This window comes from Lagenorhynchus albirostris, chromosome 3 (assembly GCF_949774975.1).
Source record: "Lagenorhynchus albirostris chromosome 3, mLagAlb1.1, whole genome shotgun sequence".
Taxonomy (NCBI): Eukaryota; Metazoa; Chordata; class Mammalia; order Artiodactyla; family Delphinidae; genus Lagenorhynchus; species Lagenorhynchus albirostris.
Window position 1 is genome coordinate 4,639,078 of NC_083097.1, and position 19,659 is coordinate 4,658,736.

Consider the following 19,659-nt stretch of genomic DNA (forward strand, 5'->3'; position numbering starts at 1 on the left):
AGGGCTGCACTGGGGGAGAAGCCGTAGGAAGAGGTCTGAGGGGCATCCGGTGGGCAGGGCTCCACCCCGCCCACTTCAGCTGCGGCTGCCTTCTTTCACAGGCTTCCTACACTGGGACTTAGTAAAAGACTGTGGGTAGGTGGGTAAAATGGTTGGGGTACATAGAAGAAAAAAAATGATGAAATAAAAAAAAATGTACCTTGGATCACTGACTTTCAAGTATGAGCCTTCAGTAAATCAGATTTCCCTGTGTGCCCAGATGTGTCTGCATATTTCAAGTCACTTGCTAAAATATATCCTACTTGTCTCTCTCCAGCATGTACACACACACAAGCACACATGAATACAAACCCATAGGGAATCTGATGATAGAACTTGTCACTCCTGGGAATCCAGAGTCTGGTTCGGGTCTCCAGTCCCAGCCTTGTCATTTCTAACTTGCTGGTTCTGACCAAGTTGTGCTCTAACAAAGAGATGTAACAGCTGCTTCTTGGGGCCTGGGACCTGCCCGGATGGTGAATTTCTTACAAAGGTGGCCGGGCTGCTGCCATGTGTACACTTAAGATTATTTAATAGGCCTGCTTAGAAGATAGAACTTTCAGATTTCCTTATGTCTATGTGGCTGTTTGAGGGCTTTATTGAAAATCAACCATTCTCTTTCACTTCCATTACTCATTTCCTACCAAATGCCTACAGAGTATGGATCAGCTGTTCTTGAGCTACAGTCTAAAGAACAGCAACAGGGTCTAAATATGTCAACTCATCTTGACACAAAGAACAGAGATCCTGTTATCCCCTTTGGAGCCATGCATTTACAAACTTAGATGGTTTTGTTGAGATCATTTTTTGAAAGTTAATGATCTCATCTAGACTCATTCATTATCAGATTTCTGTTTAGGTAAAAATGTACAGACACATTTTAAAATATATTAAAATGGGACCCACATCCAGTAACCTTGGACAAGTCATTCAAGTTATTGGCTCCAAATTTTCCTCTGTGATATAGGAAGAAGGAGGAGAATTAAATGATCATGAAGGATGGCCCCCTTCCCCACCATCAGGCACAGCAACCTTTAATATCAAGAAGCACCCGCCTGGGAAATATGAATAAGAATGACCCCTGGAAATTGTTGCCTCGTGATAGATTTTACTTGTTATTAAGTTTACCAAGAAACTTGTTATAATTTTAATATACAGAAATATAATAGCTACTCAGTATTTCATTACTTTGGTATATGGGCAGTGTATATGCTGCAAAAGAGACATGTCCCCCCAATTTAGAGACAAAGTTGGTAAACATTGCTCTCTGAGCTATGATAAAAAATCATTATAAAATAATGAGTCAGCTACCTGAGAGATTAGTCTCCAATGTGAAAGATTGACAAATGATAAATTGACCTCTGAGGAGATTCCTACACTTCTCAAAGTTATACCAAAGACACTTAGGGGTCTTCATCAATTTGGAAAGTGTCCTCAGAGAGACCCACAGGGGAGGTCAGTAGTTGGATAGAAGCTTTAATCCCATCTTGGGCATCACTTGTCTGGTTCCAAAGTGATTTTATACCAAATAGTCACCACTTAATGGCGCTCAGACACAAGATGGCAGGGAATGGGACCATGGCCTGTGTACAGCCTCTGCTCATGGACAAACCCTGGGTCCCCAGGACCCTGATGCCAGGGAGGTGAAGCTGCTTCTGAGGCAGGTATGCATCTACCTCCGTATGGTTCCAGAAGCATCTCGACAAGGATAAGGAGAAGAGGCAACATTCTGGAACCTTCTATGTGCCCAACCTGCCCCAAACACTTGGCTTGCATCATCTCACGGGCTTTTCGCTCCAACTCTAGAACACAGCCTCCATCTAGTCCCTTGACACACAGGAGGAGGGTCAGGGCAAGTGACTTGCCTGAGGCCACAAGCAGGTCAGTGGAGAAAAAGAATTGGAACGCAGGTGGGCACCCTCTGTCAAGAAGCTACTCAAAGTGGGCAGCAGCCTCAGCATCGTGAGGGGGCTTGTTATACATTTACATTCTCAAGGGCACCAGGGCTGGGGGCCGGGGTGATGTGCTTGTGTGCTAGGCTTTGACAAGGGCTGCCATGCTGCCCTCTTGGGTAGAATTCTTATCCTGTGGCTGCCTTCCCCTCCCAGCTTCAGACCCAGAGGAGCTGGAACATATTGCTCTCTCCTCGTGCCTTGTTGAGCCTGTGCAGTGATTCTTTCACGTATTTCTTTGCAACATGCTAGTTCCCACTGTGATAGAGACACGGGCCACAGATGTTTCCTTGGGAATCCCTTTTGTGGTCTATTTCACAGAGTTAATGTCAGGATTAACACTAACCTGAAGGACTTGGAGTCTCGAAGAGGCACGTATGTTTAAAGCTTTGAGATTTAATGGTTTAAGTGAAAATTTTTAGCAGCATGTAAGTGTGATGGAAGAATGAATAGGATGCCCTGTTTTATATTTTCCAGATATAAAACCAGACAGCCTCGATGTTTCCAGTAAGAATAACCTGCACAGAAGTCCAGTAGTGTCAACACTCCCATCGTAGAAAACAGAAAACCTCCTTCATATGTGTGTACACCCAGACCCAATGGCAAACTCAACAGAATTCATTAATGTTAACATGGAGAGCTACACAATGCCCAGGACTTTGTAATCCACAAATACGGTGGACATCTAAGTGGTCCATTCCATTAGGCTTTTTTGATATTGAAAGTGACAGGCTTATAAATAAAATATTATTGGGTATGCCAGCAGTCTTGGTGATTCTTGGAGATACTACTGTATCCATACACTGAGCTACTTGATGCCAAGAAACACCTTGTCTGCTACTATTTTGCTTCTAAGGTGTAAGTGACAATATTATTTTGGAGTGAAGGGAATAGGACAGCATCTCCTGGGATCCACAAAGATACAGTGCAGATCTGGGAGTGGAAATTATCCATGAGTTAGTAGGTTTGCAATATGTTTGCCAAAATCATTTTTTGTTTATAATTAATATTGCTGCTATATTAGTCTGCATAAAATAACATGGCAAATCAGTCTTCAGATTTCCCTGGATACCCCAGAGTGTTAACAGCAATTATTTATGTTATGGACACTACCATTTATAAATGGCATGGATTTCTTCTCTTTAGGGCTAAAGGGCATCATAAATCAAGATTATGGAAGTTAAATTTAAACACTGAATCTTTTCTTTTCAATAGAGGAGGATATTGATTGAATTAAACAATGACTTTGCTCAATGCTATCATCACTCCTCTTTGCCCTGAATACATGACATTTTCCAAAGAAACTGAGTCTTCAGATTTAGAGAATACCTGTGGAGCACAAAAATGCACAGGGATTTCAAATTACTTGATTGACTTCATCAGAAAATATCCTGACATCTCAAAAACTCAAGACAAAAATGCACTGGGGCCCAAGTAATCTTTTTTACTATATGGGTTAGAGAATCACTTTTTCTAATCTCCACTTTAAACTGTGGAGGTGGATGAAATATCTATATAGAGAAGCTCACTTTGGTGGTAGGGGGGTAAATTTAGCAGTATGCCTAATTTGTTCACAAAAAAAAAATGACAAGCTTCTGATTGGTAGCTTGATCTATTTAAACTATTATAGATTCAGGAAGAGGATAGAGTCTGTTCAGTATTCTAAATATCTGAAACAGGGTCACTCTTATTGAGGTCTGGGTCTCCAGACTTTGCCTGCACAGGACCTTTGAAGCTATAATATCTGAGACAGGCAGCTCTTCTCTTCCCAGCCAGGAGGAGGTGACCCAAGGGAAGTCGCCTCAGTGGCTATTTCTTTTGCACCCGCAAGTTTGCTTAACTTAGCTTTGAGCAGAGGAAGAGAGTATTCTTGTCTGAGCTGGAAACTTCCGATGAAGCAGCTTTATGACTCTCTGTCTCAAATGATAAAACTCAAGTGCTTTCAATAAATCAAGCCAAGACTGCCTGTGAACACAAAGGTCATAATTGGTGGATCCTTTAACAAGCAGAGCTCCCATCCTGCTCTAAAACCTCCTTCCTGCTCTCCCACTGAAGTGAAAACTTGCCAGCCTGGTGCTCATGACCCACCCTGGTTTGGTTCCACCTGCCTTTCCGGTTTCCCACTGAGGAAGCAAAATCAATCCTTCTTCCTGCTGCCATTGTAAATGCGTAGACATATGGCATCTTACATTTAGGAAATGAAATTTTAAGAAACACACCCTTGGAAAAAACACAGGGTCATCTGTCTAGTTCCAGTTCCCAGAGGAGATGAAAACATGAGCGCTTCCTTTGGTAGCTGAGTCTCCAGTGACAACCTTGTTAAACCTGACATCATTGGCAACAGCGATGCAGAGATATGTCATGACCTTCACGGACACAGGCAGGTGAGGAAACAGCTGTTTTTCCACCATGAAAAAATGAACTGTGGGCTTGCTAACCTGGACAGTTTTGTGTGTGTTTCCCTTCTATTCTGTGTCTGTCATGTATCTTATTATTATTACTGAATGAGCAAAAGTGGCATGACTGGGATTATGGTCTGATCATCTGATAGTTTCTGTTGGGTATCAAATGATACAGCATTTGTGTTTGTGTGTGTGTGCATGTGTGCATACATGCATGTGTGCATTTGGCTTTTTGGCCAGTTGGTCTTGGACATCTGATATCTCTGGCATTTGAGACAAGCATCTGCTTGCCACTAGGTCACAAGATGTTATTTTTGCACAGATGATGTCATTTATGTCACTCTCCACATCACTGATGTACCTTGTCCTCTGACAATTGATAGAATCTCTATGCTGTTTGTCTTTCTAGCATGCTACCATGATGTCCAGTCACTTAAAAAAAAAAATTATTCCCTCTGGAATGAAGGAAGTCCCATGAGTTCTGCAACTGTTATGAACTAGTGACCTTGTAGTTCTGCAGGGTTTTTTTTTTTTTATTGTTGTTTTGACCTGTGACTAGAGTGATACAACTTAGGCTTCTAATTTTTTTGATCGTCTAAGTGAAAAACAAAGATTTTAAAAAGTCCCTGTTGGTCCTTTATTAAAATAATGTGTTTACAGCTGTAACACAGTCTATTTCTTTGGACAGCTGGTATATGTACTTTCTCTCATTTCCCCCAACTCCACACACACACATACACACACCATTTTAGGGAAACTGGTCATGAGAATCTGCCATTTTGTGCACACTCTAAGGATACATACTTCAGAAAAGCATATTTATCAGCAAAGGTGAGGAGATGCGGAGCTAGGAGGAAGCACTTTTGCCGCTGGTTTTTATGTGGTTTGGAGAACAAAGAAGAGACCCTGAGGAGAGTTTTCCTTCATGTGTTAACACCCATGGGCTGCCCGGCAATGTGGGTGGAATGGGAAGCTGGCTTTTGGCATGTCTGGAATGTACTGACTTCCTGAGAAATCCAGAGAAGTGATGTCTCTCTCCTCCATCAAAAGAACACAGGGGAGGGCTTCCCTGGTGGCGCAGTGGTTGAGAGTCCGCCTGCTGATGCAGGGAACTGCCCTGCAGTCTGGGTTTGTGCCCCGGTCCGGGAAGATCCCACATGACGCGGAGCGGCTGGGCCCGTGAGCCATGGCCTCTGAGCCTGCGCGTCCGGAGCCTGTGCTCCGCAACGGGAGGGGCCCCAAACAGTGAGAGACCCGCATACTGCAAAAAAAAAAAAAAAAAAATTGTCATGAAGAACCTAGGGGTAAGACAAGAATAAAGACACAGACCTACTAGAGAATGGACTTGAGGATATGGGGAAGGGGAAGGGGAAGCTGTGACAAATTGAGAGAGTGGCATGGACATATATACACTACCAAACGTAAAATAGATAGCTAGTGGGAAGCAGCCACATAGCACAGGGAGATCAGCTCAGTGTTTTGTGACCACCTAGAGGGGTGGGATAGGGAGGGTGGGAGGGAGAGAGATGCAAGAGGGAAGAGATATGGGAACATATGTATATGTATAACTGATTCACTTTGTTATAAAGCAGAAACTAACACACCATTGTAAAGCAATTATACTCCAATAAAGATGTAAAAAAAAATCAAATAAAAAAGAACACAGGGGAGTCTCATGACAGCACCCATGCGTGCAGGTTATTCTGTGGAGAATGACAAGGCTGACAAGAAGTGAATAGACTCAATTTGCACCGTAAAGTTTTTGTGTGTGTGATTCAGGCAGGTACCTTATATTTTTTTAAATTTTTACTTTATACTGGAGTATAGTTGATTAACAATGTTGTGTTAGTTTCTGGTGTGCAGCAAAGTGATTCAGTTATATATATACATGTATCTATTCTTTTTCAAATTCTTTGCCCATATACGTTATTACAGAATGTTGAGCAGCGTTCCATGTGCTGTACAGTAGGTCTTTGTTGGTTATCTATTTTAAATATAGCAGTGAGTACATGTCAATCCCAAACTCCCAATCTATCCGTCCCCTCCATCTTCAACCCTGGTAACCATAAGTTCGTTCTCTAAGTCTGTGGGTCTGAACCCTGAACTTAAACCACAGTCTAGCTAGGCAAGGGGGGAAAATGTTCCACCATGACACATTCCTCTATGAATTCCTCCTGAGTTCCATAGCCCGCCCAAGAGCTGACTGGATTTCTTGACTGAATTTCTGTGAAATATAATTCTGAGCAAACACACTGATATTTTCTCTTAGCTTCAGAAAAAAAAGATTTGGACTACAAAGTTTCTTAATTTCAACAGAGCTTTTGTTCTGATTAGTTTAGATATACTTCGAAGTATTTATATAAATTTAAGTGACCTCAAGAAATTCCAGAAATTAAAAAGAAAAATCTGAACTTCAAATGATTCAAAACTGTCAACTTTTGAATTTTAGATATTTACTCAAATCAGAAGAAAACAATACTTAGCCATGAGTTCAATTAATGGTCTTGCTGAATAAATTGCAAGATGATAAAGTAAAAAAAAAAAAAAAAGAAATTAGAAAGGTAAATTTATAACATGGAAAAATAGCTGAGAAAATTATCATTAGATAGGTTTGATAATTTCAGTTTAAATTTTTTTTATATCTTTCCTCCTATTTGAAAAGAGCATAAAACATAATATTGCTAACATATCCTAGGCTATGCAAGATTTAGATTTATTTCTCTTTAAAATTCCAATTGATTTGTATTGCCAAATATCTTAGACTTTTAAAATAAATCAATCGTGATCTTTCTGTCCGTAAAATATTTCAAATTATATGTGAAAATTGTGTTAAAGTAAATTGAACTGTAATAACTGATATCTTTTAAAGAAAATGTGTGAACTACTCAGCATGTTGAAAGATAATAAGCTGGTGACTGTAAAGGGGATAGTTAGAGGAGACATTGGGTACATTTATGTTTGTTTATCAAGGGCAAATCAGCATAATTTTGTTTTAAAACGTAAGTGACTGGTTGTGCTAGAGTGGAAAAGAAGGTAAGAAAAGACATATTTGAGAGTGTAAAGTAAGTGTTAAAAACATAAAGGCAAGTAAATTTTGGTTTATATTACTTGTCAGTAGTAAATTTGAAAGTAGCAGTGAAACATTAAAATTTTGAAAATATTTGCTCAATGTTAACGAGTATAATTATAGAAAGAGAAAAAGGCTTGTAAAAATTTGTCTGCAAATGATTGCATGAATGGTATAAAATAAGAAAAACTGATATTTGTGTTTCCTTTCTGTTAAATGGCAAATTGACCTTTGACTATGTATGTAATATACATTCTGTTCTTATTTGTATGGAAACACAAAAGACCCCAAATAGCCAAAGCAATCTTGAGAATGAAAAACGGAGCTGGAGGAATCAGGCTCCTTGACTTCAGACTATACTACAAAGCTACAGTAATCAAGAGAGTATGGTACTGACACAAAAACAGAAATATAGATCAATGGAACAGGATAGAAAGCCCAGAGATAAACCCATGCACATATGGTCACCTTATCTTTGATAAAGGAGGCAGGAATGTACAGTGGAGAAAGGACAGCCTCTTCAATAAGTGATGTTGGGAAAACTGGACAGCTACATATAAAAGAAAGAAACTAGAACACTCCCTAACACCATACACAAAAATAAGCTCAAAATGGATTAAAGACCTAAACGTAAGGTCAGAAACTATCAAACTCTTAGAGGAAAACATAGGCAGAACACTCTATGACATAAATCACAGGAAGATCCTTTTTGACCCACCTCCTAGAGAAATGGAAATAAAGACAAAAATAAACAAATGGGACGTAATGAAACTTAAAAGCTTTGGCACAGTGAAGGAAACCATAAACAAGACTAAAAGACAACCCTCAGAATGGGAGAAAATATTTGCAAATGAAGCAACTGACAAAGGATTAATCTCCAAAATTTACAAGCAGGTCACGCAGCTCAATAACAAAAAATCAAACAACCCAATCCAAAAATGGACAAAAGACCTAAATAGACATTTCTCCAAAGAAGATATACAGACTGCCAACAAACACATGAAGAATGCTCAACTTCATTAATCATTAGAGAAATGCAAATCAAAACTACAGTGAGGTATCATCTCACACCAGTCAGAATGGCCATCATCAAAAAATCTAGAAACAATAAATGCTGGAGAGGGTGTGGAGAAAAGGGAACCCTCTTGCACTGTTGGTGGGAATGTAAATTGATACAGCCACTATGCAGAACAGTATGGAAGTTCCTTAGAACACTACAAATAGAACTACCATATGACCCAGCAGTCCCACTACTGAGCATATACCCTGAGAAAACCATAATTTAAAAAGAGTCATGTACCAAAATGTTCATTGCAGCTCTATTTACAATAGCCCAGAGATGGAAACAACCTAAGTGTCCATCATCGGATGAATGGATAAAGAAGTTGTGGCACATATATACAATGGAATATTACTCAGCCATAAAAAGAAATGAAATTGAGCTATTTGTAATGAGGTGGATAGACCTAGAGTCTGTCATACAGAGTGAAGTAAGTCAGAAAGAAGAAGACAAGTATCGTATGCTAACACATATATATGGAATTTAAGAAAAAAAAATCTCATGAAGAACCTAGGGGTAAGACAGGAATAAAGACACAGACCTACTAGAGAATGGACTTGAGGTTATGGGGAGGGGGAGGGGTAAGCTGTGACAAAGCGAGAGAGAGGCATGGACATATATACACTACCAAACGTAAGGTAGATAGCTAGTGAGAAGCAGCCACATAGCACAGGGAGATCAGGTCACTGCTTTGTGACCACCTGGACAGGTGGGATAGGGAGGGTGGGAGGGAGCGGCACACAAGAGGGAAGAGATATGGGAACATATGTATATGTATAACTGATTCACTTTGTTATAAAGCAGAAACTAACACACCATTGTAAAGCAATTATACTCCAATAAAGATGTAAAAAAAAATTTCAGAAAAAAGAAAAAGAAACAGTGAAAAGTTATGCTGTGTCTTGGTAACAGAGTTCCTTATTATCATGTAATTATGGTGTTAACTTTTATGCTTTCTGTTATGCTCCTGAGCTGGCTTTGAAGAAAACTTTTTTTCTTTTTTTTTAAGCTAAAATTCCTGATAGTAACAGTTACCTGCTGCAGTGTTTTGTTTTCCTTCATTCTAGACTGCAACTTTAATTATTTCTTGTCTTTAAGTATTTATGACTTATGTTTATTTATTGTCTTCTGTTCCAAATTTACATCCCAACCTCAGAATGATAAAACTTTTCAGATGTCTTTTTTACTTTAACTATCTTAAGGGCTTTCATCATGGTAGCTGAGTCTCAATAAAGATCGACTCTCTTTGTAAAAGGAAGAATACTGGAAATAACTGAGTTGGCTTGCCATACTCCTATGTTTTAATTAGCTCCACTAGTTGGAGCTCTATAGTTTATTGAACCAACACTAAGAGAATAGGCACATCATAAAGTGAAACTGTCTCTCTGGGTTAATTAGAATAAATAAAAAGTCACTAACTTGAGGATATTCCAGTCTTGGGTTTTACAGTTTGAATGCTCACATACACTTGTCACTTGTGATCGGTCAGCCTGCAGGGCTGATGGGATCAATGAAAATATTCTGGAGCTGTGTCAGTGTCCTCACTGACCTCCATAGATCTGCCACCTTAGATTAGCTTTTGATTTGATCTTATCACTTGATTACGTATGTCCTTCTGAAGAGGCCCAGCTCTCCCCGTTTCGATATGGCTGCTGTAATCAGTTTACCAGAGCTATTTCACCTCGCTGAGCCCTGTCAATTGCTGTTTTCTCAGCTCCCTTACACTTGCCTCAAGGCCTCGCTATATGTGACAAACAGACCTTGAATCTTCTTGGAAATGGCAAAAAACTGCAGTAAATGACTACAGTCTGAGGAGCTCCTGCCCATCCCTATTATAGCAACTCTCGTCAAGGACTCAGAATTCTCCACGAAGCTGGCAGTGTCCCAAGGAACACACCCTGCATGTCATCAGGTCCTGTCCAGGGACTGAGCGGGGGCTCCCAGGACTCTTATTCCAGAAACATGACTTGGTGAAAGTCATCTGTTCAACACAAAATCATCAAAAAAATTTACAGCAGATACAATGGACTAAAAGAGTGGATTTAATCATAGTTAAACTTCTGTTTTTTTTTTTAACCTATAATGGAAAATAATCTGAAAAAGAATATATATATATATATATATAAAACTGAATCACTTTGCTGTACACTTGAAGCTAATACAACATTGTAAATCAACTCTACTCCAATAAAAATTGTTTGTTTTGAACTAAACTTCTGTTTTCAATGAGCATATGAAAGCTTCATCTCTTTTTCATCTACGTCTCTCAGTTAAACAGCCAATAGTTCTACAAAGTGAAATGAAACTAATCCCTGAAGCTTGAGAAAGAAGAAAAAGTCTTGTGAAAGTTCTTATATAGATAAAAGCTAATAAATGGTTAGCACACAAGTATAGCAACTCTAATAGAAAGTATTTACATACATTAATTGTGTCTATAAACCTTTAAAAAAATGGTGCCAATGGTTAAATATAATGTAAACCATTTTACTAAATCTTTTTACTTTTCCTTTATTTACTTTTCCTTTATTCTTTCCAAAAGAACATAATTTTAACAATGACCATGACAGAAACCCTATGTCATTAGTTATAACAAGCCTAAAAATACAGAACTGGGACTCTTCCTCAGGTGTGGAAAGATGCCAGAGAAGACTTCCCAGAAATGCTGGCTGGTACCTGCTCTATGGCCCATAGAATCCTGGTGCTATGATATTATCACTTCCTGGCAAGGTGGGAAGATTGAAAAATTTTGTAATCTCAGAGAAAAATGTGCCCTTATTCTTAAAGGTATTAAAGAAAAAAACCTAACAGTGGTGGATTAGATGCTTCTTCATGTCTGACCTGATAGATTAACCGATAAGTGCAATAAAATAATTCTGACAAATAACTACAATTCTAGGGTTTACAAAGTCTCATCAAAGAAGTTAATTCTTAATCTTAATGGTATATAGCTTTAGCTTTTTAAACCATACAGTAAGGCTGTATTTATATACTAAGAAACATCTTCTGTAACAAGTAAATAAAGGTAGTGAGTAAAACAAACCATAAAACTAACCGTACACAATCAGAAAATCACAAAACGGTGTGGTCAAATCTCTAGTAAAGGCTCTAGTAGACTGCACTGTGCCCCCAGATCTGCATCCACACCCTCCCTCCATGGTCTCTTCACAGATAACCTGTATTTCCCTGCCCCTTTGCTTTGGACTTGGCCGTGTGCTTTGCTTTGCCTGATGGTATATCAGCAGGAGTGACAGTGTTCCAGTTCTAAGCCATAGGAGGTCTCACACATCTCACTCAGCATCTCAAGTCTCTGCTGTTGCCACGAGAACACTTTCTCATGAGTGGCTGCTGGCCTTCCAGCCTTTGCTTCAGAGTAAGATATGTGAGTGGACCTGGACCACAGACGTGATGTAGGAAGCAGAGTCATCCCCACCAAGCCCAGTGTAGATGCACAAAACCCTTGAAGGTCCACAGACATGGGAGCAAAGACAGATAACTCCTGTTCTAAAGCCCTGGTTTTGGGGGTGGTTGTTATGCAGCAATGAGTAACAGATACAGGAGTGGATAACTGACCACAAGATGAGGCTGTGGCACTGAGTGGCTCTCTGTCCTGCCATCACTGTCTGTGACCTGTCACAACACATCCCACATTCAGAGATAATAACATCTTGCACCCTGAAATAAAAGAAAAATGACAGGTTCACTCTGTATAACACTAGTCTATCTAATAAACAATACCTTGAGGCTTTCTTATAAGTTACTGCCTTCTTAGTGGAAACAATTTTATCACTGAATATTGTATTACCAATGTCTGAAGATATACCATAACTATGAGAATGTGGAAATCATAGGAGAAAATTGCCGTTTATCCACCATGATCAGACTGAATTGATAATCTTGGTAGTTTTGATTTTTAAAAAATTTAAATACCTGGGTTTTAAAAATTTTTAATGAGACGTCCGTCTGTAGACCAGACTCTCTTGTACCTCTTTGTGAACAAGTTATTTTCTTTTCTAACATACTTTGTCTCTGACTGTCCCTTCATGAAGAAGATCTCCCATGGCCTCCATTAGCTCCCTTTTCCTTTTACACCCTAATCTCCCTTCTGGGAATTTCCATAGTACTACACACCTCTCTTACAGCATGCATCATTATTGTCCTGTATCTGTTTGTGTTTCGAACACTGGTGTGAAAATGTCCCCAGCTCATAATAGGTGCTCAGTGATGTCAAATTGCTTGCATGAGCAAATCTGGGGCACGCTCTTTCTTAGGGACCTCTAACAAGATTGTAGGCAGAACAATATCATAAGAAGATGTTTATCTTATGTGCAAAAGTGAAAGAATAATGTGTGGCCAGAAGCTTAGACTCTGAACTCAGATCATCTGGGGCTGGATCCAATCAGGACAATGTCCTTCCTAGGAGACTTCAGTGGGCAAATGAGCTTCCATGAGGCACATTTTCTTCTTTTGTGAAAAGTTGTTACTAATAATGGTCATATGCATCAGTTCCAATGGTTAAGTTAAATCAATATGTAAAGTACCTGGCACCCACTAGGTCGTTTAATGAAAGTTTGCTAATACTGAGCAGTTCAGATTCCTGCTATTTGAACAAGTATGGTTCTCTCTGGCTCGAGGACCTGGCATCAAATGTTCGTAATTTTCATATGGGACCCTCATGCTCTTCCTCAATGATGTTCAGGAGACTGTTACGTTGCCCCTAATAAGGCATCCTGCAATTCTTCTTAACGAAAAGAAACCACACTACTGTTTAAAAAAATGATGAGAACATCTCACTTTCAAAACAGGAAGTTCTGAAGTTTGGATATTTTGAGTTCTGTTTTTAATGTAATCTGAAATATTCAGAATGTAATCTGAAATATTCAGAAGCAGTAGCAGTAATATTGACATAATTTAACATGCCAGGTGTGCTCACAGGTAATTTGTCTGGAGAATTATTTCTTAGCGTCACGAACCTGATTCCATTTGCACTGAGTCTCCTGTGGATTCTGGTGGAAAGCAGCAAGAGCAGAGGCCAGGCACCTTATTCTGCAACATCTCACTTCCTTGGGGCACCACATGTCTGTCTAGGATGTCAGGCAGCTCCCCTGTCACCATGGTGTGTGTCACAGATTGAAGTCCACTCCTGTCTTTACTGCATGAAGCATTCCCAGAGGATGTACAGGCAAGCATTTTCATGGCAACTTTTTTAATTAGTAGAGGAGAAACACTCGAACTTATTCAAGTATTTGATCAAAGAAGATTAAAATTCATACATTTAAAATAATTGTACATGAACTACAGAAGATTTTTATAGCATATTAGTATACTAGTATGAATAAAATGATTTCTAGATCTCTTTATTTTCAATGAGATTCACTACCGACATGAACAAAAATCTTAGTGTTGTCATGAAATTGTTAGGAGAAGCAAAAGCCAAAATGCTGCCTTCATGGCTTCTAATACAGCCCAGGACAGTTATAAATGAAAACTAGCCAGCAAGATGTGCAGTAGCAGACAGAGTGTTGGTCTCACAGCCTGACCATCAATTGAAGGGCTGTGAGCAGGTCACCAAGATGAAGACTGAAGGAGATGACAACTGAGGCATCTCTGCAATGACAATCTACATAGTTCCAGACAGACACAACTAATTACAATGAGGGGTAATTTAATATGCTATAAAAATTGTAAAGCATTAAAGCCTAATAACCTCAGAATCTCTGGCAACAGACTTACTCAGATGGATGTAAGCAGAATCATTTCAGTAATAAGGTGCTTGAGGTCACCTCTAAATTTTAATATGAGCATTTATGTTCTACTGTCAGCCTGTGGGGATTCTTTTTCATGAGATGGGGGTGGGCCAAGATAAGTAGAAAGTGATAATTTAAAAAATCCATTGGTGGGGAGGGATAAATTGGAATATTGGGATTGACATATACACACTATCATATATAAAATAGATAACTCATAAGAACCTACTGCATAACACAGGGAACTCTACTCAATGCTCTGTAATGACCTATATGGGAAAAGAATCTAAAAAAAGAGTAGATGTATGTATGTGTAAAATTGATTCACTTTGCTCTATACCTGAAATTAACACAACATTGTAAATCAACTATTCTCCAATAATTTTTTTTTTAAATCCATAAGGTAATCTAACCATTGTTTATGGAGTCAGTTGGTACTTGAGTATTTTCTTTCAGTTTAGGGCTTTCATTTTTTTGAGTGAATTTTTTCTAGTTCATTCTTCATGTAACAAGATCATGATGTAACTCTTCAGAGTAATTTTATATATTAAAGTATATTATTTTGAAGTAATATATAGCATTATACATTGGCAGGATCAAAAGCTCTCTTTGTCATTTCACAAAGTATCACTGAGCACAGGGACATGGTCATGTATTTGAGTGTCCCCAAGACCTAATAATAAAGGCTAAGAATCGGTGTCAATATAGAGGCCTTTGGAATATTCTCCATGTCCTCCAAAGCTACTGTGATTTTCAGTTACATTTGTTCTTCCATTCATTCATCCATTCAGCAGAAATGCATGAGCTCCTGGTATGTGCCAGGCACTGGCTTGTGGTTGTGAACATGGCAGACAGTATGCTTCACTCTACGTGGGCAGACAGGCACTGGAATGGGAACTTACAACACAGTTTGGCTGACCTGATCTTGGAGTACTCTACTGAGATTGGAAATTGTTTTATAAAATGTGAGAGAGAGAACCAGGAAAGGAGGACCATTCTGAAACAAGTCTGAAACAAAGCCATACCCTGCAAGGTACGCCTTTGAATTCTTTGCTCCATTTCTAACTTGTGATAAAGACTCTCTCCCCTGAGCCTGCTTCTTGGCTGGTCTTCAAACTTAGCCCCATCCTTGCTGTCCCTACCAGCCCAGTTTTAGGAAGAATCCTGCTGAGTCAGTTTAGAGAGAACCCTCACCCTTGGTATCTGGTCACCCTTTCTGCTTTCAGCAAGAATCCCACCACCCTTGGTGTCTCCTCTCAACCACTTTCTTTCACTGAACCCCTCACTCTGCTCATTGGCTTATAAATCCACAACTGTTATTTCTGTATTCAGAGTTGAGTCCAATCTCTCTCCCTGTCAATTGAAAAAACAAACAAACAAACAAACAGAAACAAAGAAGAAAAAAAGCACAGCGTGAGAGTTTTGAGGTAAACTTTATTTGGGGCAAAATGAAGGCTGTAGCCCGGGAGACAGCCTCTCAGTAGCTCTGAGGAACTGCTCCTAAGAGGTGGGGTGGAGGTCTGTATACATGTGGTTTTGGTGAAGGGGGGCACGTGCAACCCAGCACACATTTGGCAGAAGGTTGCTGCTAGTCACAAGGAGCAGATGTGTACATTAATGATCTTAGTGCCTGTCTAGATATGAGAAGATGCAAGAAATCGGGCTTATAAAATCTCCTCCTGAAAATACCGAACTATCTGTAGGCCTGTTCTGCCAGTTTTCCCAGTGCACAGACTGCCTCATTCCTGATCTCTGTCCTGAGCTCCTTTCAGGGTGTGTTGAAGGTCAGTGACTGCAGTGGCCAGTGACTTCATTCTTGTAGAACCAGACGGTGAGCAACCATTTTTAGTTGGCATCCCCTAATGCAATAGCCTTGAATTAAGTCTTCCTTCCCATTTTCAGCACGTGTCAGAATAACTGTTTCTCTAACACTTGTCAACAAATTCAGGCCCTTTTTCATCTTTCCCAAATCTTAAATTAGCATAAAACTTCTGAAGAGCTTGGCTAATTTAAACTGATGGCTTGAGGACCCATCACAAATTACCAAATTGTGTGATTTGGACTGTCAGCTAACACAGTGGAATGAGATTTGCTTGAATCTATATTTGTCAGTGATGGGGAACAGCTGAGCGTTGACGTCCAGCCCTCACTAAGCTCTCCACTTCCAGTGCGTTGTTTGTTACAAGAGTTTTTAGGTTCCTATACATATATTAGCTCGTGTTTCTCCCCTTGAGGATTTAAAATCTGAGCATGAGATGGAAGCCAGAGCACAAAGCTGTCTCTCTGAGACCTTATCCTAATTCTCTTGGGCTACTTTCAGACTATGTGGCTTTGTCACGTGGTACTGAGGTACGCTCCATTCGACGTAAACCCCACAGGGAACTACAGGTGTAGCAGGATATTGACAGAGCAAGAGAGCATCTCCTGTGAGGACCTGAGAAAACTCTGCTGAGTCAGTCCCTACAACCAGTTGAAGAATGGAGCCCACCTCCCCAGGGCTCACAATGCTCACACATGATGGGTGGATTCCAACCTAAGTGTCCCAGAGAGCCCGGCTGTGAGTACCACAGGACCTGGTGGTTGGAGGGCTGTTTTTTTTTCCAGGGCATCACAGCTCGTTTGGACCAGAACCTGGCTTGAAGGTCACAGGGAAGTACAGACAGGCCCTGCCCACAGCCACTGTCTAGGATTGACTCTGATGACTTCATCTGGAATAAGTCCTTGATGCTCCCTCCCCTACAATTTTCTCTTCTCCAGAACTTCCTTGGCCTCCTTTGGCATCTCACGTTTAGATGCACATCTGGTGCTTCAGCTCCAGAGCAGCAACTGTGCCAAGGATTTGGAGAGGTGAGGCCAGCAAAGGAGCAGAGAGACATTTCCTCCCTCTTCTTTGTTTCTGCTTTCTGCACACAGGAGACACTGGCTAATTGCATCTTTATTACCATTTCTCCCACATCAGGATCCCACAGTGTCATTTTTATTAGCTTAATTTAAGTCTTAATCATTCTGAATTAGAAAAAAAAGATACTTTCTTTTATTAAGAAGATATTTTTTTCAATTAAAACCTGAAACTAGCCTTATAACAATCAGATTAAATGAAATGTATCTCGATGTGTTGCATGAAGAAACCAGCATTTTCTGTCTTTTAGGCACCACTATTAATAGACCTGTTTAAATGTACATTTTGCAGAGAAAATGGCACAAGATACTCAATGGAGACATTTAACTTTACCACATATTTTATTTAAAAAGTCCAGACCATAATATTTGAAATGCTTTTTAATTTTATAAAGCTAATATTGGGTCATGTTTTCATTTTAGGGCTTAGCCTCTTTCATTATATTGATTGTATGAGAATTTAATATAAGCTAAGTACTTGTGGTAATTTTTTGATGACTTGAGGTAACACATATGATTGAGTTTTGAAATTGAACTGCCAGGAATTATCAGTGTTACCCAGTTACTAACAATTTCCAGGTTATAAGGGAATGCAAGACAAAGGCCGAGCAGGCAGAGGTCTGGGACCCAGCTTGGGTCACACTGTTCCAAGATTAATGCATATAAAGTCCAGACTAGAAAAGGGTGCATTTGGTTATGAAACATATCCATTTTATACTCAGATAGTTATATAACTTCCATGTCATTTTCCAAGGAGCCATGCCCCAGACATGCCCAGCTTCTAGGTTTGTTTTCTATCGGCTATCCTAGTCACCAGCTACATTCTGCTGAAAGCTATCCATAGATACAGACTCTCTAAGGACTCAAGTATCATTGATTTGTTTGTCAGTGTTCTATCAATGACTTATTTACAAGAGGGTTTGACTTTTTCACCCTCTATCTATCTATCTATCATCTACCTATCATCTATCCACCAATCTATCTATTGATCTATTTATCTCTCCTGTATGTAGTTATATCTCTATCTGCTTTTCTATCAATAGATTTAGAAAAAACAAGGGATCGAGGAGAAGCCTTCAGAAGCCCATGTACTTGCTCAGGACTAATGAAAAGATCTTTCATTGGTATAAGTGTAAACCTTTTTTTTTCTTTTAGTAAATAAAGCTTCTTGAGAGTAGCTACTTGGCCAAGAAGCCAGTGTTCCACTAGCGACACTTCCCACACTGAAGTCTCATTCTGGATTTGGGGGCATCTCCAAATCCTGCTCAGGGACCGTGTTCCAAATTCACATCCTCAACCTTAACATCTCTCCACAAACCTGGTTCCTCTCAGCTTAGAAGTTGTGTTTTTCCTTCCATTAAAAACTGTCTCCCATGGATCCTGCCTTGCCCTTTTCCATATCTTCCTGTCAAGGCTAAACCCCCTGGAGGAATTTTTGAGTATCTACTCTCTTTGTCCTTTTTACTTTAACCAACAAATTCCAATCTGGCTTCTGACCACAGCCTCCATCACACCATTGAAGAGACTATTGAAAGGACTTCCTATCAGAATGGAAACATCCAATAGAGTCTAGGGGAATTTTTCATCTTTTTTCATCAGAGATGAGTAACCCTAGTGGCTACTCTCTCCATCCCGAGGATCTTCCTCCCTGTGTTCTGGAATGTTTCTGCTGTGCCCCTTCAGGCCCTCCCCAGGATGCACTACTGCCCTGCTAGATTCTATGGGTTGGGGTTTCCCAGGCCCCACAGACACTGACTCAGGGGTGACCTCAGCCCCTGCTGAGGATTGAACCACCATGGTTCCCAAATCTGTGCCTGTGGCCCTGACCTCTCCTGTGAGCTCCAGCCTTGACTTGCATGCAGCTCTGGGAAAGTCATCTGAAGACCCACCTACCCTTCAAGCACAGCTCACAGTGACACTGTCACACACCAGACCTCCATCAATGTACCCCCTCTCTGGCCAGTTTCACAGAGTCACCCTCATTCCACACAGAATCTGTTTCCTTTGACCATTTCATCTCGGCCAGAATTTGAAGTCATCATTGATCTCTCCTCCACCTCATACTTTCCCAGATATACCCGCTCCTTGATTCAATTTCCTAAATAAGGATCAAGTCTATGTTTGCCTCTTTATCCACCTTTTAAATTATTAAAATTTTTTTCAAGCCCTCAGCTTGAAAAAAATATTTATTGAATAAATAATTTTTGAAATTATTGAAATATTGAAATCATTATTTCAAGCCCTCAGCATATCTTTTGGATATTGGAAAACATTTGAAATATTTTTTTCCACTGGCCTCTTTCATTCAGATCTGATTCTTCTCCAATTCCTCTTTCATTCCATTACCAAAGTGAACTTTCTGAAATGCAAACAGATATTCCCAACTGGGTGTTGATAAATCATGGGAGAACCAGTAATTATAGAGCATAACATTGAACAAGAAGTTACCAGAGTTATTGGCAAATATGCAAATATTCACTGCTGACCTAGCAGAACA